This window comes from Aquarana catesbeiana, linkage group LG01, assembly GCF_042186555.1.
Source record: "Aquarana catesbeiana isolate 2022-GZ linkage group LG01, ASM4218655v1, whole genome shotgun sequence".
Classification (NCBI taxonomy): Eukaryota; Metazoa; Chordata; class Amphibia; order Anura; family Ranidae; genus Aquarana; species Aquarana catesbeiana.
Window position 1 is genome coordinate 596932430 of NC_133324.1, and position 26316 is coordinate 596958745.

A 26316-nucleotide genomic window follows, 5' to 3' on the forward strand; every position below is an offset into this window, starting at 1 on the left:
GTCTGTCTAAGATACATGGAATACTTTGCGGGTAGGGGGGGGCATCGATATGCCAGACAATGTCTGAGACATTTTTCAAATAAAAATATATTTTAAACTGAACAAATATTTGCTTTGATTTACTGCTTGGCTTTATTTTAGCTGACCATGGCCGAAATTTGGGGAGTCCTGAAAATGGCGTGATTGTGTAAAATTAAAAAGCACTGTTGGGTGTTATTTACTAAAGCAAAATACACTTTGCACTACAAGTGCACTTGAGACTGCACTGAAACTGCACTTGTAGTGCAAAGTGGATTTGCCGTTAGTAAATAACCCCCATTGTCACTGAAAACAACAACTTTATACTCCAAAAAATGTTTTTGAGCATTGAAAGAAGAAGCCACACATTGTTGATTATCAATCTTTTTAATCAAAGCACAATCACATGTGCGTTTCTAAAAGGGTTTTTGAACAAACCAACATGTTTGTTGTATAACAATTTTTGAGGTCACATTAATAATAAGTAGAAATTGCCTTTTAAGGTAAAACAGGCATGTTTTAAACAATAAAAAATACACAACTCTGGAACTTACAAAGTTCAACTTTTATAGAAAGTGAAGGCAATATCAGACATGAGTATTTATAAACTGTGTTTGATATTGCATTCAGCAGATGGGGTGATGTTACCCCTGGAAAAGCCAAATTTTGAAGATGCACACAAATTGCCTAATGTCAACATGTGCTAGCTGCCATCATGGGGGATCAATGGACGTGTTTTGTGGGTGCAACCCCTTCCTCTCAGCTACTTTATTATTGAGGAAGGGGTTGCACCCACAAAACGCATACATTGATCTCCCGTGATGGCAGATAGCACATGTTGACACACTGTGTGCATCTTCAAAATTTGGCTTTTCTATAATATGTCAAAGATTAGTCATAAAAACAACAATAAACCTGCAATAAGTTAGGGATTTCTGGGTGTTTTATATTCTCCCTAAAACATCAATGATGTTCTTCATTTTGTTTTGAACATCATTGATGTTTTGCTTTATGTTTTCTAAATCCCTATTACACCCCATTATCTCCCCGATGAGGATCTGGGCACTTTTACTTGTGAAATTACATTCCTCTTCCACAACATCACGATCACCTAAAACAAAAAAAAAACATGTATTATATACCCCCCACCTTCTTCCTGAGGTGGGGGTTCTGTGGTCTCCTCTGATGAATGGTGTCCTCCGAGTCTTTTCTCTCCTATGTGAACAAAAATAGGTATACTTAGCACAGATATTTGATGGCAGAAATAGGAATGTGAAACATTGCTTGGAAGTGGGGTACAATTGTCTGTTTTGGCAGAGTTCCAAGATGAATAAATATTTTTGTCCTTTGTCAAGCTTGAATACTTACCTGTTTTGTACAAGCTTCACAGATGGAGACACCCCTATAGTATACACTGGAGCACCTGTGTGGGTCCCCTAATAAAAAGGTTGTTCTGGTGTCCCACACTAGTGCTCCAGCGTCCAGATGTGTAAATAGCTGCTGAGTGTCCTCTCCTTACACAGAATCTAGTTTGCATTTCATTCTAGTTACAAACCCATCTAGACAACAAACTTATTTTAAGAGAAGTAGGGCATAAAAAATGTATTGAACTGCATCTGGACAAAACGGTGTTTTAGTGGTCGAACGAACAATGTTTCCTACGAACGAATAATGTGCCCTTGAACATAAAAGTTGCCATCTTAAATTGTACAATAGTAAAGAAAAGCACATGGAGCAGCCCGAACGTAAGAAAAATAAAGAATAGGAACACAGGACAACTACTTTTTTTTGCAGCACTCTCCTGATCCTTCTATACTGATCGTGCTCCCTTAATTTGAGGTCCGACCACCGCTTCCTCAGTGGATCCTTGGATCGTCGTACACCAAAATTCCTGTGCAGACTCTTCACAACTTTTGCCATGATCTTGGCCTTTCTGACATTTGGGTTGGGGTAAGGTCCATACTTCCCGTCATATTCTGCCCTTTTCAATATGTCCACCATCTCTATAAAGGATATATTTGATGCCTTAAATCTTCTCCTCCAGGATTGTGACGTTTCTGGCTCCGGACTTTCCTCCTCCTCCTCGTTGCTGCTATTATCATGCACCTGTTGTGTCTCCGCCATGTGCTCTCCCCCACTGTGCCGAATGGGAAGGGGCGGGGAACAGACTAAAAAGAACGTCAGGGGTGGGCGGAGTTTCATGCATGCGCAGTGTATATAAAGCGTAACACGCTCACGTCGTACGTACGAGCGGATAAAGGAGTATCCGATCGTGATAACGAAGGTTCCATTTTGACTTGGGCCTATACTGCTTATAGATTAAGACCTATATTGGGACAAGATTAGGAGAGTTTAGCCTGACATTAGGGTTTGTCTTGTGTTGTGTCTTGCAGAAAAAATGGATCTAGTCAATGATCATGACTTTATGCCAATATTCATTGATATGTTCAGGGAGCTGCCCTGTCTGTGGCAGGTAAACCACCCACATTATAACAATAAACCAAAGAGGAAGGCAGCGGTGGATCAATTGCTGGAATTCGTGAAGCCGGTGATCCCCGCTTCAGACATCCCCTATTTGAAGGCCCTAATTGGTGGCATGAAGAGTACTTATCTAAGGGAGCGCAAGAAGGTCCAGGATTTCCAGAGATCAGCAGCTGCAGCAGATGACATTTATGTCCCCAGGCTGTGGTACTATGAGAGACTTCATTTTCTGGCAGGCCAGACTGAACCCAGGCCAGCACTCTCCACTCTTCCTTCCACGCTTCCTTCCACCTCAGCTGAGGCTTATGACGCCCAACCTGGGCCTTCCAGGCAGCAACATGTGGAGGAGCCCAGCTTGAGCCAGGTATAGCATTTTTCTAAATATTTCTGTTGGTCAAATTAATGATGTTAAATATATGTTAGTTTGGATTACTAATTTCTGATTTCACAAAGTGTTTTACATATCAATAGACAGTAGTGGCCACAAATGATTGTGACAAGAATGAAAAATGCTGGGCTCGGAATGATATTCTTTTATATTTATTAACATTCATTTTGCAACAGTCATGAGCTGAAAATTGTGTGTAATTGATCAACCAAAAACTGAAACTATGTCCCTTATTCATACACAGGAAAGTCTCAGCCCGGAGGTGGCCGGGCCCAGTAGCCTGCCCGATACCCAGGTCCCTCCCCTCCGCCTTCAACCAAAAAGTGGCTGGAAGAGGAGTAACATGAAGGAGGCAGCAATTGGCCTATTTTGGAAGGCTACTGCGGCCCTCAGAACCCCCCACAGTGTTCAAGAGGACTTTGCGTACATTACAGCCTGCAAAATGCTGGAAATGGAGGAGGGCCAATGCCTAATATGTGAGTATATCATCTTGCAAGCCCTAAATAAGGGGTTGAGGGGCCATCTCACAAGCCAAAGCCACGTTTGTGAGTTGAACCATGGTCCTCCTCCTCCTCCTCCAGGTCCTGCTCCTCCTCCTCCTGCCATACCTCCAACACCAGAGCCACAGCCTGGAAGGAAGCGTCTAAGGAAGACCAGAGAGTGATGACCTGGGTTCAGTCTGGTCTGGCAAAAGATGCAGGCTGTGGTATGACCACAGCCTGGGGACATACATGTCATCTGCTGCTGTTCATGATCTCTTGGACCTCTGGACCAGATTGTACTCCCTTATATATGGACTCCTCAAGCCAGCAATTTTCTTTGGTTATTATGACCCCTTAATAAAGGTATTTTTTTTCCATTATACTCGCCTATGTGTTTTCCTTCAAAAAGGACAGTTTGTTTGGAGAAGGCAGGTACATTTCCGACGATGTGTACAGGGCATTAGAAGGATAGGTAACATCAATGAGGGATTATCTTTTAGCTTAATAGCATCAACTGGTATATCTTTGGATTCATATGAAGGCAGAAGCTCAAAAGGAAACAATGTTCCTCACATAGCGCAATATAGCCTGTGCAAACTTTAAATAAACAGCCAGATTGTGCAATTACATTCGTCCTTGCTATAGCCTAACACTAGCATATACAGCCAAACGGGGATACACACCGTTCCTGAGACTCGGCGTGCGTTCCAACACACCAGAGACTGGAACCAGGCGTACTGGAAGTGATGTCAGTGCAGGCGAGCACGCAGCCTTAAAGAGTTCTCGCCCACAGTTCCGGTACGCCTGAACTTCCGCTTTTCAGATTCCACCACCACCCCCCCTCCGGTGTCACATTTGGGACCTTTCAGGGGGAGCAGATACCTGTCTAATCCAGGTATTTGCTCCCACTTCCGGGCATAGATCGCCGCAGGCTCTGTGGTGATCTACGCCATGTCCGACCCCTCCTCCGTCCCCCCTGCTGTCTTCTGAGAGACCCACAGGTCCCAGAAGAAGAAGACAGCAGGGACCAGTGAGGATGTGCAGCGCGACTTGGGCATGCGCAGTAGGGAACCAGGCTGTTAAGCCGCAGGCTTCACTTCCTGATTCCCTTACCGAAGATGGTGGCACCTCCACCTGAGAGCCGAGGGACAGATTGGCTTCGGGTGAGGACATTGCGGGCGCCCTGGACAGGTAAGAGTCCACATTTTAAAAGTCAGCAGCTGCAGTATTTGTTGCTGCTGACTTTAAAAAAAAAAAAAAAATTGGCAGAACTCCACTTTAAGATCACTTATTACTACACAAAATGTTTCTTTTTGGTGTGTGGACTTTTCTATCAGTAATTATATTGTTAAGATATGCACATAATTACTCATTTGTGATGCAATTAATGTTTATTTATATATTGATGAATTAGCGCCGTCCTTTTATATTTTATTTTGTATGCTTTCAATGGAAGTTTAATATAAGGGCTTAGAGGCCATTGCACAAAATAGGTTTAGCATTTACTCATATACAGTGGATATAAAAGTCTACACACCCCTGTTAGAATGTCAAGTTTCTGTGATGTAAAAAAATGAGAACGATAAATAATTTCAGAACTTTTTCCACATTTATTGTGACCTATAAACTGTACAACTCAATTGAACAACAAACTGAAATCTTTTGGGGGTAAGTAAAACTAAAAAACTAAAATAATATGGTTGCATAAGTGTGCACACCCTTAAACTAATACTTTGTTGAAGCATCTTTTGATTTTATTACAACACTCAGTCATTTTGGATATGAGTCTATCAGCATGGCACATCTTGATTTCTTCTTTGCAAAAACACTCCAAATCTGTAAGATTGTGTACAGCCCTCTTCAGATCACCTCACAGATTTTCAATTGGTTTCAGATCTGGGCTCTGGCTGGGCCATTCCAAAACTTTAATCTTCTGGTGAAGCAATTCCTTTGTTGATTTAGATATATGCTTTGGTTCGTTGTCATGCTGAAAGATGAAGTTCCCCTTCATGTTCAGCTTTCTAGCAGAAGCCTGAAGGTTTTGTGCCAACATTGACTGGTATGTGGAACTGTTCAAAATTCCCTCTACCTTGACTAAGGCCTCTTTTCCAGCTGAAGAAAAACAGCCCCAAAGCATGATGCTGCCACCACCATGCTTCACTGTGGGTATGGTGTTGTTTTGGTGATGTGCAGTGTTGTTTTAGCACCAAACATATCTTTTGGAATTATGGCCAAAACGTTCAACCTTGGTATCATCCGACCATACCACATTTTCCCACATGCTTTTGGGTGACTTCAGATGTGTTTTTGCAAAATTTAGCTGGGTTTGGATGATTTTCTTGGTAAGAAAAGGCTTCCGTCTTGCCAATCTACCCCATAGCTCAGACAAATGAAAAATACAGGAGATTGTTGTAACACACAGCCAGTACTTGCCAGATATTCCTGCAGCTCCTTTAATGTTGGCCTCTTGGCAGCCTCCCTGACCAGTTTTCTTCTCGTCTTTTCATCAATTTTGGAGGGACGTCCAGTTCTTAGTAATGTCACTGTTGTGCCATATTTTCTCCACTTGATGATGACTGTCTTCACTATGTTCCATGGTAAATCTAATGCCTTGGAAATTCTTTTGTGCCCTTCTCCTGACTAATACCTTTTAACAATGAGATCCCTCTGATGCTTTGGAAGCTCTCTGCGGAGCATGGCTTTTGCTGTAGAATGCGACTACGAAAATGTCAGGAAAGACCTACTAGAACAGCTGAATTTTATTTGGGGTTAATCAGAGGCACTTTAACCTGTTGCCGCCCGCCCGCCGTCATATGACATCATGAACTTTGAGCAGGTATATCTGAATAATGCCTGTAGCTACAGACATCATTCAGATATTGCCGGTTTCAGCCAGCGATTCCCTACACCTTAAGAACGATCATAGCGACTGTTCTGCTGCTTGATCGTTCTTACGGGAGGCGAGAGGGGACGTCCCCCCCTCGCCGCCCCCGGTGCTCGTACCGACTCACCGTTGCGATCGGTGAGGCGGAGAGCGGAACCGCCAGTGCCGGATGTTGATCATAGAGATTTCCGGCGGACCAGATGGTCATCGGAGTCTCTATGATCGTTGGATGCTGGGCGCGTTGTTATGACGTCACGCCCGGCGTCTCCATTCAAAGAAACGGCACCGCTTCGGCTGGGAAGCGGCGATCGTTTTTTTTTTTTTTTTATTTATTTCGCCTTCCCAGCCTAGTGGTGAGATGTGGGGTCTTATTGACCCCATATCTCACTATGAAGAGGACCTGTCATGTCATATTCCTATTACAAGGGATGTTTACATTCCTTGTAATAGGAATAAAAGTGATCAAATTTTTTTTTTTCAAAAAAGTGTCAAAATAAAAAAAAAGAATGTATAATTAACAATAAAAAAAAAAAAATTTAAAGCGCCCCTGTCCCCGTGTGCTCGCACGCAGAAGAGAACGCATACGTAAGTCCCGCCCACATATGAAGACAGTGTTCAAACCATACATGTGAGGTATGGAGCGAGAGCAATAATTTTGTCCCTAGACCTCCTCTGTAACTCAAAACATGTAACCAGTAAAAAAATTTCAAGCGTTGCCTATGGGGATTTTTAAGTACCGAAGTTTGGCGCCATTCCACGAACGTGTGCAATTTTGAAGCGTGACATGTTAGGTATCTATTTACTCGCCGTAACTTCATCTTTCACAATATGCAAAAACATTGGGCTAACTTTACTGTTTTGTTTTTTTTAAAGCACAAAACTGTTTTTTTCCCAAAAAAACTCGTTTGAAAAATTTCTGCGCAAATACAGTGCGAGATAAAAAGTTGCAACAACCGCCATTGTATTCTATAGGGTCTTTGCTAAAAAAACATATAATGTTTGGGGGTTCAATGTAATTTTCTAGCAAAAAAATTATGATTTTTACATGTAGGAGAGAAATGTCAGAATTGGCCTGTATGGGAAGTGGTTAAATGGTGACTCCTATATAACATGAGTTTGAATGTGATTGCCTAATTCTGAACACAGCTACATCCCCAGTTATAAGAGGGTGTGCACACTTATGCAACCACATTATTTTAGTTTTTTTAGTTTTACCTCCCCCCCAAAAAGATTTCAGTTTGTTTTTCAGTTAAGTTGTACAATTTATAGGTGACATTAAGCCCGGGGTCACACCTATGTGAATTAGATGTGCGTTTCTCCGCATCTAATTCGCATAGTAGGAGAATGTGACTGGCTCCCTATGGAGCCGGTTCACATATCTACGGGGCGGCTGCGGAGCGCACTGCACAAAAACGCTGTGTGTCTTTGGCTCTGTTTCAGGGCCGAATTCAGGCATAGAATCGGCCCTGATTCGTCCCTGAAACGGGGAACCGGGATGCACAGCGCTCCTGTTTAGAGTGAACCCGGGCTGAAGGTGGAAAAAGTTCTGAAATGATTTCTCTTTGTCTCATTTTTTTCATAGAAACCTGACATTTTAACAGGGGGTGTGTAGACTTTTTATATCCACTGTAAGGAATAATTATGGACTGAATTTTGTTTTCCTGTTTTGATGGTATTCACACTTTCCTAACGTGCAGTATATGTATTGGTGTGCATCGCCTCTTATTCTGACACCCTAGTGCAAATATAACCAGAACAAAGTGATGAAATTACCACACATTTAGATGTGAATGTTGTGTGCTGCACTGCCTAAAATAAATGCAGCTATGTTTTTGTTTTTTTTTAGTATTGAGGCTTGTTAAATGCCAATTCAGAGTGAAAACTTAAAGCGGTATTAAGCGCAATACCAAAAATGTGATATATTGCAACTTACCAATCATTCGATGTCGTGACTGCACTTGTCTTTTTTTTAGGCTTTTTTCCCTCTGTTTTCACCTGGTAATCTGGTTAGTAACACACACCTGTATTTGGGTGCCTACACTCTGGATGAAGGAGCAAAAGAGAAACCTTTGGGCAGTAGAATTGTCAGTCTTGGGGGGAGGGGAGTGTTAGATGTACTACCAGATTTAAGTACACTAACAAACTGAAGCCAAACTCCAGCTGACACATTAAGCACTTACAGCAACATTTATGTTCCTTTTGGAATAAAGATTTTACATACATAAAAGTTGATCATTATAAACATCCCTGTCACAGTTAAATGGTTTGTCTCAACCCTGCAACTGCTACATCTACAAGATAGCTTGTTCTGTTGAAAAACAACAGACTTACTGGCAAGATCACCAGCAGAAATTTAAAGAAAGAAAGCTTAAAAAAGAAAATGAATGCAGCTACCACATCTAAGAATTGGTAAGCTGCAATATAATAAATGTTTGCTTTTGGATCTTATACTGCTTTTATATACTGCACATCGGTATGTGATGCTTCAGCATTTGCCTAAAGCTCTTCTTGCACATATGTAAAAGTTTAATAAACTTTTAGGACTCTTTTACATGGGGGGTGGGGAGGAGCAGGTCGGTCCAGTGGTTAAGCTTTTTTTAGGGTTAAAACAGGCAGTGGGGTGACAACATTTTGCCTCCTCAATGCCTGTCAAATGTCCTCTGAAAAGTGATCTAAAGTGGATTGCTTTATCAAAGGATTGGCAAGGGCTGCCGCATGTGGGAACAAGCCCTTACTGTATATCCTATTGGGAGTAATAGCTCAGCCAACATGTACTGAACATTAGATGTGCATGTTGGGTGCAAAGGGAATCTCCCAAGGGTCTGCTTATTTGAAAATTAATTATCAAAGCCTCTCAGGACTCTATGCTTAGGAGGTGGCAGCTGTGTCTTTTTACTTGCTTTGTCAGTCTGGGATATTGTGTGGCACACCCCTGTAAGTGCATAGATTGTAGATTTAGAACTGTGTAGGGTGGTTCAAAATGGGACAACATATTGTTTATGATTTTGTTGTATTTTATTACCACCAGGTCTTATATCCTTGTGAAAAGTCTCCAGGAAAAGAGAAAAAAGAAAAAACAGAATCTCCTTCAAGGTACGTTATTATTAAATGTTAAATCTTTTACAATGGATTTCTTAGTTCATAATACAGTAGATGTAATATGGTGAAACAAGGCAGGTAAAAAAAAAATCTTCTTTTACCAACATGAAAGCTGTACCCAGTGCCATATATCTACGACTCCTGTAAGATCTGCTGACTTTAGGGAGCTTCCAGTGGTAGCACACAGCTGTCAGGTAAGGGGCTGCCAAAATATTTGGATTTTTTCTTTCCTATGTTGATCCACTGAACCACTAATGCCCAACCTGGGGTTTATTCACTTACCATACCAAACCGGGCACTTTCACACCCTTCCTGCCCAGGCCAATTTTCAGCTTTCAGTGCTGTCATACTTTGAATGACAATTGCGCGGTCATACAACACTGTGCCCAAATAACATTTTTGTCATTTTTTTTACATAAATAGAGCTTTCTTTTGGTGGTATTTAATCACCACTTGGGTTTTTCTTTTTTGCTAAATTAACGAATAAAGCCTGAAATTTTGAAAAAAAAAACACATTTTTCTTTGTTTCTGTTATAAAATTTTGCAAATAAATAATATTTTTTCAGAAATGTAGGTCAAAATGTATTCTGCTACATTTCTTTGGTGAAAATAACCATTTTCATTGTTTATTATTTAGTCTATCGGAAAGTTATAGAGTCCACAAACTATGGTATACTGTGCCTTGAAAAAATATTCTTACCCCTTGAAATTTTCCACATTTTGTCATGTTACAACCAAAAACGTAAATGTATTTTTATTGGTGTAGGGGTTAAATTCTACCATTGGTCTCCTTATTACCTTTTAGCCTTAGCTACAGGGCTCCAGAAGTCCTGCCCAATCCGACACAGACACTGAACTGAAGAGCAAAGACTTATTTTGGCTTGTGTTTCATCTTAAGTACACAGGATGAGATGGGTGTTATTAATTTTCCACCAATAAGAGGTACATGTTTGGATGACACAAAAACAATAGACACATTAAAATTACTATAACATAAGACCATGATACATAAATGAAGGTCATTTAAACCGTTCTCTCAACAGTATAGCAAATGTCCATGGAAAAACAAGGGGAAGGGGGTGTGACAGTCTTTAGATTCCTCAGCAAAAATATAAAAGAACACAAAAAGATTCTCTCTTGTATGGCTTATAAAAGTCCATAAAATTTCCAGTATACAAAAAAGTCCACATGATTTCACTCCTTAATTTCATTTCTTAAACTTTTAAAATACCTCCAAGGATTTGATTCTCCATCCCATAAAAACTTGCCTCTTTGTAAGGACAGAACTTGACATCCACAGACAGACTGGAACTGATGCATTTGGGCTAGGCTTGGGTCTTTGGGCTGGCACCTTGGGGTCTCTCTCTCACGGTGTTCACTGGAACTCTCAGGCCTTGGGTTTGCATCATGGCTCCCCCTCTTAGGCATCATTCCCAGGAACGTTTTTCCAGCAGGAGTCCCCCTTTACTCGTCCCAGGACCTCCTGTGGCATTAGAACAACAAAAATGAACAACAAAGATTTCCATGTAAAAGATGTAGTAATTTCTTTAGGCTGCATTCACACCTGAGCATTTCAAAGACGCACATTTTTACCACGATTTTGACGTGTTTTTACTATGATTATGAGTAAAGGGAGAGGAGGGATTTTAACGGTGCAAGTTAGTTACATATAGAAAATGATTATGATATCTTATCTCTTTTTCTTAAAAAAACAATTTTATTGTTAACATTAAAAACAAGCACATATACTCATCAAATGTGACAATACAGTTAAAACAAAGCAAAAGTGGTCAAAAAATAGGGAATGGCAGGTAGGATATACACTACATATTCATAAATAGTGGTTATTGCATACTAGCCCGACATGTTTCGCATTTGTCGCTTTATCAAGGGGTATGCAATTAAGTAGCGCGTCATCCAACACTTTTAGTAATTCTACAAAGAAAAATGGGAAGGGGGAGAAAAAAAGGGGTTTTATATGCATAAATATACATTGTTACCATAATAATACAACAAAAGAAAAAGAAAAACATAATGAGGTGTGTGTTGTCACTCCAAAGCATCTAAAAAAGCTTACCCCCAAAGAAAGGTTGACCCTAGGTAATCTCATCAAAACCAGCAAAAGCAGACACAGCCAAGCGGAACAGCAAGAGGGCTTAGATTGCAACCACAGGGAGCAGTAAGGAGAAGCTGTTGTATATATGAAAATATTTAGTATCAAAACAAAAGAAATCTCATTCTACCAAAGGTTAATTGAATCTGTAGAGAGCATAAAAATCGGGTACGTATCACTTACGCCTATGGTTAATTGAAGCTGCTGCCTGGGAGGTGCAGTTAAACAGCGGAGGTGGTAAAGTAATAATAGCCAGAGAGTAAATGGATGGTGTGTACGTTACAACTAGAACGAAAATAAGATAAAAGTAAATGATAAAGATAGAAGATGTTGCTTCCTCACAGAAAGAGTGGAGGAGAGTAGACAGAGGTAGGAGTGTACTTAATAAAAGGTATTGAAAATAATGTTTTTCGATCAGCAAAGTGATCTGGATATGCTCAAGGTGTAAGGGTTTAAAGTTGATACACAGAGGATATATACGTAAAATAGAGACTCAACAAGAGTTCAATGTATATGCAGGACAAAAAGCATATGGACATGAGTATAAAATATAGAGCAAGGTATGGTGAGCATCACCAGTCACATTACCTGGCTAAGATCTTGGCTTACATCCTCCGGCGCTGGCAGACATATCTGTCAGATCAGCCGGTTTAAATACTGCTCCCCAACGAGACGGCGTGTGAAGTTGCCGGCTCGATGCGGACGTAATGGCGCCACTGCGCAAGCCCAGGAGACCGAGCCTCGCCAAGACTTCAAATCCCATGAGTGACCGCGCCGGTGGAGACGGCCGACATGCGCACTGCTATGCTCGGCCGCTCCTCCCATTCAGCGACCGCGTCAAGGAACGAAGGAGGCGGGGAAGGTTGCAATGGTAACCAGCAGTGAAGCTGGTTTGGATGGGATGCACGGCGCGAAATGGGCACATCAACAGGGATGTGCCCCGGGCGTCCGTGTGGATGCGACAGCCCCCTCAACGCTGTAGTGGCAAGACCGGACTGGAGCGGCCTGATCGAGATGGGTCAGGGGAGTAACCGGTCGAGTCGGGGGGGACCATAGACCCACCGATCCCGATCGGTGCTAAAGAGGGACAACGCACAACGTGATTACACGATTTACAGTTACAATGAACATATAATTCCATGATAAAGCAACATTAAACAGCAAATTAAATATTAATCAAGATTTACAAAGCAAAATATAACGTTTCACTAACATAATTACATACTGAAATGTAATAAGAACGGATCATTTGGTACAATAGCTTGAGGAGAGGGAAGGTAAAGGTATGGGGGGGGGGGGGGGGGAAGAGGAAGAAGGGGAATAAACGGGGACGAGAAAAGGGGAAAGGGCAAATTGAGAAGGTGTAAGATGTTAATTAACACCAAGCTGATACAGGCAGCTATATTCAGAGGAAGGGTCTGTAGCTAAGGCTTTCATTAAAGCCTGGAAAGTGGGTAGCTTGGAGACTATAAATCCAGCGGGCTTCAAGCTGGAGCAGTGTCCGATCGGCACTGCCCCCTCTTTCGTCCAGTGGTACATGTTCCAGAACAAGGAACTTTATAGTTCTAGGGTTGAAGTTATGATATAGTCCCACATGCCTGGCAATGGCTGTATCCATTTGTTTTTTCAAAATTGGCTTTATGTGGTCTCTAATTCGTTTATAGAATGGTCGTTTTGTTTTGCCCACATAAAAACCGCCACAAACACACTGAGCTAAATAAATTATGCCGGGAGTTTGGCACGTGGCCTTGAATTTTATTGAGTACCACTGTCCATTGGGAAGTAAAAATTGTGATGTATTTTCTACATAGGGGCAAACGTCACACTTACCACACGGGGAAATGCCTATGTGGCAGGGATTTTTGTTTTTTAGGGTATCTTGGAAATGACTGTGAACCAGACGGTCCTTCAAAGAAGGGACACGTCTGTAGGTTATTTCAGGGAAAGAGTTAATGTGTTTGCTGACTGCTGAGTCGGCAGAGAGAAGAGGCCAAAATTTCGCTATGATATTTCTGATTTCTTTGTGTTGGTTAGAGTAGCGAGTAATCAATCTTACCGTTTCAGATTTTTTAAAAGGCTTTTTTGAGAACAATAGGGAATCTCTATTCTGTATTTTGACCCTATTGTATGCCCTTTTGAGGCATGCATGGCTGTATCCACGGGACAATAGTCTTTTATGTAGATCTTTGGCTGCTAGTTGAAAATCTCTGTCTTTGCTGCAATTGCGTCTTAAACGCAAATACTGACTATACGGAATGCTCCTCAATAAAGGGCCAGGGTGTGCACTATCTGCGTGGAGAATGGTGTTCCCTGCCGAGGGTTTTCTGAAAAGTGACGAGTTTAGTTTGCCAGTAGTATCAATTGAGATGGTGAGATCCAAGAAATTAATTGCAGTTAAGCTATGTTCCATAGTGAAACATAGGTTAAAGTTGTTAACGGAGATCAAACCAAGGAATTCAAACAGTTCTCTTTCTGACCCAGACCAAAATAGTAAGACATCGTCTATGTAGCGATGCCAGGAGACGACCTTCTCCAAAAGATGGGTCAGGTCGTCCCTGGAAAAAAGGTCTTTTTCCCACCCCCCCAGGTACAGGTTGGCGTACGATGGGGCACATTTAGTCCCCATCGCAACCCCCTGCACCTGGAGGTAGTGGGAAGAATTAAACATGAAGACATTGTGTCTCAGTATATAGTTGAGAAGTTCTAAGACAAAATTATTATATTTTTCAAATGAGGGGCCTCTCTCTTGCAAATGATTACTTATAATTTCAATGCCCTTGTTATGGGGGATCGTGTTATAAAGACTTTCGATGTCCAATGCTACTAGATATGTGCCTGGTGGAAGAGAGATATCTTCAATAGTTTTTAATAGATCTATAGTATCCTTGATGTAGGAAAAAAGGGAAGTGACGTGAGGATATAAATAGTTGTCTACTAGACAGCTGGCATTTTCTGTAAGACACAGGCAGCCCGATATTATGGGGCGTCCTGGAGGGTCCACCATGGATTTATGTACCTTTGGTAAGGCATAGAACGTAGGGATTCGTGGGTCCCTCACATTGAGGTAGTCCCACGTATTTTTGTCTATGATGCCCCTATGGTATGCCTTGAAAATAATATTGTAATATTCGGTATTGAAATTTTGTATTAGTGTTTTAGAGATGGGACGATACCACTCTTGATTGGATAGGATTCTATTGCACATATTAATGTATTGGGATGTTTCCATAATAACTAGATTGCCGCCTTTATCGGCAGGTTTAATTATTATATTTTGATTCGATTCAAGGGATCGAATGGCAGCTTTTTGATTCGCATTTAAATTAGATGATGCAGAGGGACGAAATTTAGACTCTTCAATTGCTCGTGAGGTTTGTGTGACAAATGCCCAGATATTGGGGTTCGTATTTAAAAGGGGAAAGTTTTTGGACTTTGGTTTATAGGACTGTGGGGGGGGGAGGACACACCGGCGACCGACAGCTCCGGCTGGTGCAAACAACCGGAGGCGTCGTCGTCCGTGTGTCCCTCCTCCCAAAGTGCCATCAGGTCCTCGTAGGCTCTTTGTTCTTCTATGTTAATCCGAAGATTAGATGTTTCATCATTAGGACATGTGCCTGGTTGGGGTTTATCAAAAATGACTTTATAGAGGAGTCTGTGGGCAAACAGATGGAGGTCCTTGATAAGGTGGAATTTATCAAACTGGGAGTCAGGGCAAAACGTGAGACCCAGTTTAAGGACTTGTTCTTCATATTCATTTAAGACATATGAGGAAAGATTAATGATGGATAGTTCAGAAGGGTTGGATGTGGAATCAGAGGTACAGGGAGTTAAATTAGATTCTGAGTTTATGCCACTTCTTTGTCTTTCCCTAAAAAAATGGGTGCTAGCTTCATGTCCTCTGTTACAGGCGTACCTGAAGGAGAGATAACAGTGTTGGTGTTGCTTACCTTAGTAGCCGTGTTTAGGTTAAGAGGGGGGGCGGTGACCGCCGTGGAGGGTGCTGTGGACACAATGGTGTGAGTGGTCGACAACTGCGGACCACGTAACGTTTGTGACGAAGAGTAGGGAATACTAGAGGTGCGAGGTGGTGCCACTTTAGGGTAAGTGGGCTGTGACCGACGAGGTGCAGGAGTGCCGGTTTGGTTTTTAAGGGATTCCAAAGAAGCCGTGTCTGAGTTACTTTTTCGTCGCTTTGGCAATCTGTCTCCAGACAGGTCCCGGTAGACCGTTGATTGGCTGGATGATAAAGAAGAAGAAGGTGAGAGGTTAGTCATATCATTGCCATTTCTGGTATTACGTTGGCTAGTGGATCTGTAAGATCTCGTATTGGCATTGTGTGTCCATTTATAGGCTGACCCATTTGAATGGGCATTGGTGTCACGTGCAAACTTGTTTTCCTTTGTTCGGATGATGTCTAGGGTGTACCTTTCTAGGTAAGTCTTTAAATCATTTTCTTTTTTCTTAAATTTTGCATTGTTTGATATATGTTTGTGGTCATTATACCATTGTAAAATGGAACCATCTAGACTGATAAGTTCTTGTTCATATTGTTTACACAATAAATGCATCATCCCAAAGGAACAAGTAAGTGTTTTTACTATGTTTTTGCCATGATTTTGTTCAGGTCACTAATGTAAAAGGCAGAAAAATGCCTGTAATCTACCCCAAAGAAGCTCATGTTCTTTTTTGAGCTTAGGGCGTTTTTCAGGCATTTTGCTTCAGGTGACAAAATGCTCAGATGTGAACAGGTGCCATTGAAATGAATGGGATTTTGCTTGTTGGGCGTTTTCTGGCGTATTTTCGGGTGTTTTACAAGCATTTTATGAGCTGAAAACGCTCAGGGGTGAGTGCAGCCTCAAGTAGCAGGCATCTGGATAGAGGCATGAATGGGGTGGGGGTCATTTCTTCACATAATGGGGCTGGGGGTGAATACTTTCCATCCAACATGAATAACCACAAAATCACCTAACACTTTTTTTTGGGCATGATTGCTTAATCTCAGTAACTCACCATTACTAGTAAAAAAAAAATTATTAATAATAAAAAGCCATAAAACTATCCCCTATTTAGTAAATGCTATAACGTTTGCGCAAACCAATTATTAAACGCTTATTGCGATTTTTTTTTTACCAAAAATATGTAGAAGAATACGATCGGCCTAAACTGAGGAAAAAAAAATGTTTTTTTATATATTTTTGGGGGATATTTATTATAGCAAAATGTAAAAAATAATGCGTTTTTTTCAAAATTGTCGCTCTTATTTTGTTTATAGCGCAAAAAATAAAAATCGCAGAGGTGATCAAATACCACCAAAAGAAACCTCTATTTGTGGGAAAAAAAGGACGTCAATTTTGTTTGGGAGCAACGTCGCATGACCGCGCAATTGTCAGTTAAAGCGACGCAGTGCCGAATCGCAAAAAACGCTCTGGTCAGGAAGGGGGTAAAATCTTCCGGGGCTGAAGTGGTTAAAGTATCTAGAATTTCACCCTTTTCCCCCTCCTACTCTTAGGTAGGAAAAGAAACACAATACATTTCCTTTTAACCCTGAACACATTTTAAGACATACACAAAATAACCTTGTCTTAGGTATTTCAACCATTAAATGTGAATCCATTAACCATAATTAATTTTTTTCTTGATACAAAAAAAACACGGATAGAGGCATGAATGGGGTGGGGGTCATTTCTTCACGTAATGGGGCTGGGTGTGAATACTCTCCATCCAACATGAATAACCACAGAATCACCTACCTGAACTATTAGCTAACGCCTTTCTTACCCATTGGAGGTGTTAAAGAGATTCTTTCATTATTCAAACATAAGTCGATTAGTCCATTAAGCATGCAGAAATAAAATGTTTCTTAGCAACAGTTTTCATTATATAGATTCAATATATATATTCAACTTAACATTTTTCTCAAACCCAATATTGCAGCAGGATTCAATAAACATAAACACCTTTAGTTCCTTTTTCTCTCTGGACCCAAGTGAAGGCCGAGGGTCTCAAAACAGAACATTTTACCCAAGCACATATTCTGACTCAGAACTTTGTTTCCTAACTTTGTAAATGTATCTGAATATCATAAACAAAATAAAACAGTAATGAATAAGCAACATTACATTCTTAGCACTTTACAGCTGAAATTCTGGGAATTCAAGAAGTAATATATCCAATAAATAGTCACTTTAAGATTGTTATTCAGACTTTCCCACCAAACTTTAGCATTTCACGGATTCAATATATGTAACACTTTATTTGGATCCTGATTGCTTAATCTCAGTAACTCTTAAAATATTTATAATTTCACCCTTTTCCCCTCCTACTCTTAGGTAGGAAAAGAAACACAATACATTTCCTCTTAACGCTGTACACATTTTAAGACATACACAATATAACCTTGACTTAGGTATTTCATCCATTAAATGTGAATCCATAAACCATAATTTTTTTTTATTGATACAATAAAACCACCTACCCATTCCTTCATTCTCATTCACTGGCCCTTCCATTCATTCATTCATTTAGAATGCATTCTTCCATATTTTCCTCTATATTTATATGACACATCCCCCCTTTTTATCACCAATATTGCATAAATTGTATTAATTATCAACTTTACAATAAAATAAAAATAAATTCTACTTAAAGTTCCACTTTTTTTTCCTTTGCAGAGACCTTTCTCACTGTCTCCCTTGTGGTTTGAGACTAGCTGCAGCAAATTAACTTCCTCTTATTAAAACATTATTTTTTTTTATTTAATGTATAACTGCAATTTTCATAACCCTTTAAATCTACCTGACTATCTGATCAGATACTATTTGGTTCCATTACATACATGTAATTTAGTAGTGACGTCACGTTTTCCACATATAATTCCAGTTTTTAACTTAATAATATGTGCCCAACAAACTTAGTAATAGTTGTTGGAAATCTCTCAACAACCAAACCAAAAAATAAACATGCAATAAAAACATACTGTAAATTTATGAACTCATGAACACATTAAAGTTTTTTTCCCCTAATACAGTATCTCACAAAAGTGAGTACACCCCTTTTTGAAAATATTTTATTATATCTTTTCATGTGACAAGACTGAAGAAATTACACTTTGCTACAATGTAAAGTAGTGAGTGTACAGCTTGTATAACAGTGTAAATTTGCTGTCCCCTCAAAATAACTCAACACACAGCCACTAATGTCTAAACTGCTGGCAACAAAAGTGAGTACACTCCTAAGTGAAAATGTCCAAATTGGGCCCAATTAACCATTTTCTCTCCCTGGTGTCATGTGACTCGTTAGTGTTACAAGGTCCCAGGTGTGAATGGGGAGCAGGTGTGTTAAATTTGGTGTTATTGCTCTAACTCTCTCATACTGGTCACTGGAAGTTCAACTTGGCACCTCATGGCAAAAAACTCTCTGAGGATCTGAAAAAATTGTTGAATACGTATTCCTAACTTGAACCTATGGTCTATAAACTGAAAATATTGAGTAGGCTTTACTTAAACCTATGGTCTATAAACTGGAAAATTTGGGCTTTAGTTTAAAAAAACAAAGTTAAAAACATGAAAAGTCTAATGAGTCAGACAAAAATAAGCTTAGTTGACAGCACTTAAAAAGCTGATGCAAATAGTTGCCTCAGTTTGTTTGAGTAGACTCAACACAATATTTTTTACAGCGCATTAACTTGTCTGGAACCATAGTTTTAAGTGATATTAACTTTTCTTTTTCTTGTAACTTAGGCAGGCCATACATGGTCGAATTTCGAACAAATTTTCTTTTCAAAATCAGAAAGTTGTTTTTTTTTGTGATTCGATGATGCCACCAATGATTTTTGAAATTTGGCCGACCAAGCCTTCAATTTCACCTCATGGTGCTAAAAAAAAAAGAATTTTCGTGGCCGGGAATCCTCTTTTCTCTCCGTAAATTTCCTTTTCTTATTACATTTCTCGCACGATTCTCCCATCATTGATTAGAAAATCCTTTGTTTTTCTAAAAATTTCCAACAGTCCTCAAAGTCCTCATATTTGATTGCCACACAAAAATCGGCAGTTGCTGCAGCCCACTAATGGTGCGAAATTCGTGCGAAAATTCTTAGATACAATTTTCGAAAGAAAATTTTTCGAAATTCAAACCATGTATGGCCGGCATTACTCTTTTTTTTTAAGTTGGTAAAACTTATTTTCCAGATGTATTTGATATATGTTTGAAGGTTTTTATATAATAATAATACAATAATATGGTTTAAAAAAAGGAATAGTTTCATGAAACAGGCTTCCAAATCAAATTAACATTTATTTATAAAGTGTTACAAATGTAATATTATTAAAGCAGCATCAAATGTAAATGTAAACATCTTTTTAAAAAAATGACTCTTTGTCAGCTAACAAATGAAACTGAAACACACACATGTAACATACAGTATATCTGCAAAGAACATAGAACACAGAATGTATTAACTTTCTTTTTTAAGCCCTTTAGTAAAGTAATTTGCACTTTAACCACTTGCCACCCAGGCCATTCTGACATTTCTCTTCTATGTGTAAAAATCATAATTTTTTTGCTAGAAAATTACATAGAACCCCCAAACATTATATTTTTTTTTTATCAAAGACCCTAGAGAATACAATGTCGGTTATTGCAACTTTTTATCTAGCACGGTATTTGCACAGCAATTTTTCGAACGCGTTTTTTTTTTTGGGGGGGGGGGGGGACAGTTTTGTGCTTTAAAAAAAACAAAAAAAAAAAACAGTAAAGTTAGCCCAATGTTTTTGCATATTGTGAAAGATGAAGTTACGCTGACTAAATAGATACCTAACATGTCATGCTTCAAAATTGCACACGCTCATGGAATGGCGCCAAAGTTCGGTACTTAAAAATCCCCATAGGCGACACTTGAAATTTCTTTACTAGTTACATGTTTTGAGTTACAGAGGAGGTCTAAGGACAAAATTATTACTCTCGCTCCAACGTTCGCGTCGATACCTCACATGTATGGTTTGACCACCTTTTTCATATGTGGGCGGGACTTACGTATGCGTACTCTTCTGCGTGCGAGCACACGGAGACAGGGGGCTTTAAAAAAAAAAAGTTTTTCTTTATTCCTAATTATACTTTCTTTTTTTTTATTTTGATCACTTTTATTCCTATTACAAGGAATGTAAACATCCCTTGTAATAGGAATATGACATAACAGGTCCTCTTTATAGTGAGATATGGGGTCAATAATACCCCACATCTAACCAGTAGGCTGGGAAGCCTGAAATTAAACCGATCACCGCTTCCCAGCCGAAGCGGCGCCATTTTTTTGAATGCAGAGGCCAGGCGTGACGTCATAACATCGCGCCCGTCCTCCGACGATCATAGAGACTCCAGCGGCCATCTGTTCCGCTGGAAATCTCTATGATCAACATCCGGGACCGGCAGATCCTGTGTCCGACTCACCAATCATAGCAGTGAGTCAGTAGAAGCACCAGAGGGCGGCGGGAGGGGGGGGCGTCCCTCCCGTAAGAACGATCAAGCGGTGGAACAGCCGCTATGATCGTTCTTATGGTGTAGGGAATCGCTGGCTGAAAACGGCAATATCTGAATGATGTCTGTAGCTACAGGCATCATTCAGATATCCCCGCTCAAAGTCCGTAACGTCATATGATGGCGGGCGTGAGGAAGTTAAAGTGTGAACTTTTGAAGATAGATTCCCCACATCTAGCTCTAAAAAGAGCTTCTGAAAAACTTCAAAGGTATATTTTAGGTTTTTAGGGTAGCTCAGGTTAAAAGCATAAATGAGTCCCATAAGAAAAACGCATGCTTGGGGTACATCAGAGATTCCAGTGAGAACCTCTCCTCCCTCAATAACTATCCCCAAGGTGGTACTGTTTTCATCAGTAACTTTGTGGATAACAAAAATTATTCAGGATCAAGGTAGATTGGTCTTCTTGGATCTGTGAGGTATTCTCATCATCCAGGTCCTGTGGAGACAAAAAAGCAGTGTAATAAGATAAAGACCAGAACAGTACGTCACAGAGGGCGTAACAAGGTCCTTCATTTGCACCAGCAATTTAATAGATTTATATCATAAAAACCCAAAGTTAACTTGGAGTGGAGATGTGAACCATCTCCATAGAGAATAAATTATTTTTTTACTCCTCCAGCGTTTTGGAGCTTTGAGCTTCAAGCTACAAAACGCTGAAGTTTGAATGAGGCCTAAGATTTATATCTAAAGTACTGTTAGCCACAAAACCCTCACATCCTCCTGTACTGTAAATGTCGATGCACTAAAGTACAAGGTTAGTATGGATGATCTTAAAAGTGGCATCTTTAAGAAGCCACTATTGATTTTGAAATATGGTATATTACAAATTAGTGTCACTATTATTTCATCCTTAATAGCTTGAGCTCAAGCAACTCACCCCACTAATACGTAAAATGAAAATAATGTAAAATTATTTTTTGTTTGTTTTTCAGCATGGGCCCACTATTTGATATGAATGTTTCACAGAGGAGTGGGTCTCAAAGCCCTGTGAAAAAACATAGTATGAATGGCACTGTAAAGAATGATGTCAAAGCAAGGCCTAAATGTAGGGAAAAAGACACTGTTACTTCATCAGAGATCACTAAAAGCATTCAGAAGAACACTAAAACCAGTTCACCATCACAGCATAGCCTCTCACCAAATAAAGTAAACATGTCTTCTTCACCCAACCCTTCTCCAAGAACCACAGTATCTACTGATGATATTTGTTCTGCTTCTAAATTTAAGAATGATCAGAGCCAAACAGGCAGAAAATATTCAGAATCTCTCAAGGCCACCATTTCAGATAATAAAATCACCAATGAACTATCTGATATTCCTACTGGAAAAACACATGATGAAACCTCAACTGAAATGGAAACTCTTTTAGCCAAACCTTCCGAAATAAAGGATGTTACTGATTTAAATAAATCAAACACCAGACCCTTAGAAAGTTGTCAAGAAAACCCTTCTGGTGAAGAAAAGCAAGATACCAATACTTCTCTGAATGGGCAGCAGACACAAACTAATCTTGATGGATGGAGCAACCAGTCAGCGACATCTGTGAATAGCGTATATCCACAGTATCCAGGATCATCTAATCCATGGCAGCACTCCCCATACTTATGGTATCAGCCTGGCACTCAAGCATTTCCTAGAGTACCTTATGATGCACAGAATACGAATCTTTACAACCAAGCATCTGCATATCCAATGTTAGCTTCTTACTCAAATTACATGGGCCAGGTTCAACCACAGGGGTATCCAGCCTCTGGTCCTTTTGGTGCTGCTGTGACATACAATTACAGTGCTCCATCCTCAACGTCAAATCAGAATGGTGTGCCAAATCCATATTCGTACACTTCCACCATGATGGCTGGTGGGTGGTCATGGAGTAAGTATAGTGTTTAAACACTGTATCAGTTATTCAATGCATTCTACAAACTAATGAGAATAGTAGTCTTTTAAAGTCTTTTTTTTTTTTTTTAAGATTTTATGATTGTGATCATTTTAACCATTTCATGTCCAGAGATCATTAAAGCCTAGATAGCCAGGACAAAGATAGCAACATCTCTATGCATCAGTTAATGCAACAACAGCTCATCACTAATTTGCCTGTATGAAACATTTTTACTGTAGGACTTTTATTTGGTATACTTTTTTAACCATTTCATTACTGTTCACTTTCACCCCCTTCCTGCCCAGGCCAATTTTCAGCGTTCAGTACTGTTGCACTTTGAATGACAATTGTGTGTAACACTGTACCCATATGAAACTTTTATAATTTTTTGGAGACAGATAGAGCTTTCTTTTGGTGGTATTTAATCACCACTGGGATTTTTATTTTTTGCTAAACACATTTTTCAAATATATCATTTTTCTTCTTCACTGATAGGCTGCACTGATGGATTTAGCCTAGGTTCACAATGGTGTGTGGAAAATACCACATGTGATTCGCACAGGAATCACCCCACTGTCTGTGCAGTGCGACTTTGAGCCATACATACTAAAATGGTGCAGGAGCTAGGGAGGAGGTAGAATCCTTATGGGTAGAGCTCCAAAGGGATGAAGCTAAGGGGAAAATAATACTGGGAGTATGCTATAGGCCCCTTAACCTGAGGGAGCAAGGGGAGACAGAGCTCCTATCACAATTTGGATTAGCAGCAAGGATGGAAAGTGTTATCATAATGGGGGATTTTAATCATCCAGACATAGACTGGGCAGAGGGAACCGCCAGGCTCGCCAGTTCCTAAATGTCTTGCAGGACAATTTTATGGGTCAGATGGTAGATGCAAATAAAGCATTACTGGATCTACTGATTACCAACAATACAGACCTGATCACGGATGTGGAAATACTGGGCAATTTAGGTAACAGCGATCACAGGTCAATTGGCTTCAGTATAAATCACACAAATAGGAAACATAAGGGGAATACAAAGACACAGAATTTCAAAAGAGCCAACTTCCCTAAACTACAAACCTTGCTAGAAGGCATAAATTGGGATAAAATCTTAGGAACAAAGAACACTGAGGAGAGATGGGTTTGCTTTAAGAGCATATTAATTAAGGGCATTAGCCAATGCATCCCATTGGGTAATAAATTTAAAAGAGCGAACAAAAGTCCTGGATGGCTTAACTCCAATGTAAAAATGCATATAAAAGCAAAGGAGAAGGCGTTCAAAAAATACAGGGTTGAGGGATCATCATCAGCATTCAGACTATATAAAGAATGCAACAAGAAATGTAAGGGTGCAATAAGGACGGCTAAGATAGAACAATAAGGTGCAATAAGGATGGCGAACGTATTGAATTTATTCTTCTCAGTCTTCATGAGAGAATCGGGGGGCTTCAGTAACCAAAACTGCAGTGTTTATGCTCATGACACATCACAGGAAGCACCTCCATGGTTAACAGAGGACAGAATTAAAATTAGACTTGAGAAACTTAACATTAATAAATCACTGGGACCAGATGGCTTGCACCCAAGGGTACTTAGGGAACTCAGTAAAGTAATTGCCAGACCATTGTTCCTAATTTTTACTGACAGTCTACTGACTGGAATGGTGCCAGCCTATTGGAGAAAAGCCAATGTAGCACCAATATTTAAAAAGGGCCCGGAATACACCCCTGGGAATAACAGACCAGTGAGCCTAATATCAATAGTATGTAAAATCTTGGAGGGGATGATAAGGGACTATATACAAGATTTTAGTAATGAGAACAGTATCATTAGCAGTAATCAACATGGATTCATGAAGAATCGTTCTTTCCAAACCAATCTACTAACCTATGAGGAGGTTGCCAGCTAGATAAAGGAAGGCCCGTAGATGTGGTGTATCTGGATTTTGCAAAAGCATTTGACACAGTTCCCCATAAACGTTTACTGTACAAAATAAGGTCCCTTGGCATGGACCATAGGGTGAGTACATGGATTGAAAACTGGCTACAAGGGCGAGTTCAGAGGGTGGTGATAAATGGGGAGTACTCAGAATGGTCAGGGGTGGGTAGTGGGGTCCCCCAGGGTTCTGTGCTGGGACCAATCCTATTTAATTTATTCATAAACAACCTGGAGGATGGGGTAAACAGTTAAATCCCTGTATCTGCGGACGATACTAAGGCAATAATTTCTCCGCAGGATGTAGAAACCTTGCAAAAAGATCTGAACAAATTAATGGGGTGGGCAACTACATGGCAAATGAGGTTCAATGTAGAAAAATGTAAAATAATGCATTTGGGTGGCAAAAATATGAATGCAATCTATACACTGAGGGGAGAACCTCTGGGGGAATCTAGGATGGAAAAGGACCTGGGGGTCCTAGTAGATGATAGGCTCAGCAATGGCCTATCATCTAGGAAACAGAATATTGGCATGCATTAAAAAGGGGATCAACTCCAGAGAGAAAACGATAATCCTCTCGCTCTACAAGACTCTGGTCTGGCCGCACCTAGAGTATGCTGTCCAGTTCTGGGCACCAGTCCTCAGGAAATGTGTACTGGAAATGGAGCGAGTAAAGAAGGGCAATAAAGCTAATAAAGGGTCTGGAGGATATTAGTTATGAGGAAAGGTTGCCAGCACTGAACTTATTCTCTCTGGAGAAGAGACATTTGCTCAGTTTGAAGCTGTGGAGCTTGGTGTAAGTGGAGCTTTTTTAAGTGGGAGTTATAAACAAGAGTTAGAGTATACAAGTCTTGCTGTCTGTTGGTGTGTGTATTGCTGCTGTCTGCTGGTGTGTGTATTGCTGCTGTCTGCTGGTGTGTGTATTGCTGCTGTCTGCTGGTGTGTGTATTGCTGCTGTCTGCTGGTGTGTGTATTGCTGCTGTCTGCTGGTGTGTGTATTGCTGCTGTCTGTTGGTGTGTGTATTGCTGCTGTCTGTTGGTGTGTGTATTGCTGCTGTCTGTTGGTGTGTGTATTGCTGCTGTCTGTTGGTGTTTGCTGGGTTGCATTTTGGGGACTTTTCCTTTTAGTTTTTATCTTGCCTTTTGCTGTCACTTTTTAAATAGCTTTTCTTTTTTTTTTTTTTTTTTTTTTGTTTCATCAGTCTATCAATTAAGGGTGTGGTTAATTGCTCCCAGGTGACTATTTAACTTGTTGTAGGACTCAGTTGAGCGTGCTCAGTTTGAAGCTGTGGAGCTTGGTGTAAGTGGAGCTTTTTTAAGTGGGAGTTATAAACAAGAGTTAGAGTATACAAGTCTTGCTGTCTGTTGGTGTGTGTATTGCTGCTGTCTGCTGGTGTGTGTATTGCTGCTGTCTGCTGGTGTGTGTATTGCTGCTGTCTGCTGGTGTGTGTATTGCTGCTGTCTGTTGGTGTGTGTATTGCTGCTGTCTGTTGGTGTGTGTAT